The sequence below is a fragment of the Nicotiana sylvestris genome, chromosome 10, assembly GCF_000393655.2.
Source record: "Nicotiana sylvestris chromosome 10, ASM39365v2, whole genome shotgun sequence".
NCBI classification, from domain to species: domain Eukaryota; kingdom Viridiplantae; phylum Streptophyta; class Magnoliopsida; order Solanales; family Solanaceae; genus Nicotiana; species Nicotiana sylvestris.
In genome coordinates, this window is record NC_091066.1 from 142,345,816 (window position 1) to 142,348,005 (window position 2,190).

Below are 2,190 nucleotides of genomic sequence, written 5' to 3' on the forward strand. Positions count from 1 at the left end.
ACTAAATATAGTTGAATGGACTGAAAACCCAAGAGTTTTACTCTTACACTTCACAATACTTGGCAGTAAGACAGTAATGCAAATTAAAAAGGCCCTCACAAAACCCGGTATCATTAGTTGGTTTGCCAAATTTACAGATTCGTCCATCCCAAATTATGTGACCTACTGTTGATTAGTCCACCCAATTGCTTGACCACTTTCTTGTCTATATCCGATATTCAAACTACATTAACAACTAGCACTATTATTAACTCTAGTTTTGTCTTTCAACAAACAGGGCAATCTATACACATCTTAACCACTTATTATTTATAACTCCAGTTCTAATATGACATTCTTTCGAGAAACTGTTTCCAGTTTCACACATTTCAACTATTAATACCACATCTTAAACTAATGGCATCTAATAGTCCATCAAACTCAGGTCTCAGTATTCTGGTTTTCAGACTAGTCAAACTAGATGGTGCTTGGTGTAAAATTAAGTACACTCAGACAATTTCAAGTGAGAATGCTTGCCTGTGTATCCACAACATTGTGCAACTTTATGCCAAACTGAGAATATAATGCCTGAAAGAAGAAATCAACACCAATCACAAAAATAAAGACAAGTGTTTTACAGATTAATTCAAATCCTCCAATATACTTATACCTCAACCCACACAACGGAATATCACTACGACTATGAAACTTCACCAGTGTAAACTACTCGGCGAGACCAACAGAGGTGTACCATAAAGCGCCAACGAGCCAATATAAGCCAACGGTGTAATAAAGCGAAACCATTAAATAATTAGATACTCCAATACGGAGAGCAACAGTTAATATGAAGCAATTAGGCATGGAAACATTTATGAGCAAGTAGCAATTAAGACATGAAAACAGTTATAAGCAAGTAGCAATTAAGACCAGAAATAGTATAATAGGAAACGAGGAAGGGAATAAACTAAAAATGGTAATTTGGTGGCGCATAGGTACTCGTCACCATACCTATACGCCACACACATGGAATTTCACATAGCAAATAAGTCGAGGATTCCTATTCCCTCAAGTCAAGGTTAGACCAAACACTTACCTCACCCAACGAGTAGTTCAACACTCAATCACCGCTTTACCTCTCGATTCCACCACCAATTCACTCGTATCTAGTCATAATTAACTCAATAATATCAATAAATGCTAAATAATTCAACTCCAATGCATAATTAAAGGTTTTCTACCATTTTTCCCAAAAAGTCAAAAATCGACCCCGGGACCGCTTGGTCAAAACTCAAAGTTCGAACCAAAATCCGATTACCCATTCACTCCCGAGCCCGGATATGCAATTGGTTTGGAATCCAACCTCAATTTGAGGTCTAATTCCCCAAATTTCGAAATTCCCAAATTACATCCAAAGCCACCAAATTTCCCATGAAAATCTCTAAATTTTGTGATGAAACCTTGCAAAAAGATGAGATAGATTGAAAGAGTTGAGTTAGAAATCACTTACCTATAATTTTGAGAAGTTTGGGTCTTTGAAAAATCGTCTAGGGAGGTTTACGGTTCGAGAGATTTGAAAAATGGGTGAAAATCCAGTCTAAGTTATGATTTACACAGTCGCAAATATCACATTTGCGATAACAGTTTCTCAAATGCGACCAAAGCATTGCAAATGCGAGGCTTGGCCTGAGCTGCTGCCTTCGCAAATGCGAACTATTATTCGCAAATGTGGTGAGTGTTGGAGTCGCAATTGCGACGACGAGCTTCGCAAATGCGAAGGTCCCCCTCCCTGCCCTCAGATCACAAATGCGGTGAAACTTCGCAAATACGATGCTCGCATTTGCGAGCCAGACTTCGCATATCTGCTACACAAAAGCTAATTCTTTAAGTCTCAAAACACTCCGTGGCATATCCTAAACTCACCCGAGCCCTCGGGGCTCTAAACCAAACATGCACACAAGTCTAAAAACATCATACGGACTTGCTCGTGTACATCTCAAACAACGAATTTAGCCCCAAAACTCATGAAATTTTCAATATAGTTTTAAACTTCTTATTTTCTCAATCAATGGTCCAAATCACGTCAAATTACTTTTGTTTTCCACCAAATTTCACAGATAGGGTCTAAATACCATAACGGTCCTGTACCGGGCTCCGGAACCAAAATACGGGCCCGATACCTACAAGATCAAATCTATTTAGATTTCCAAAAAC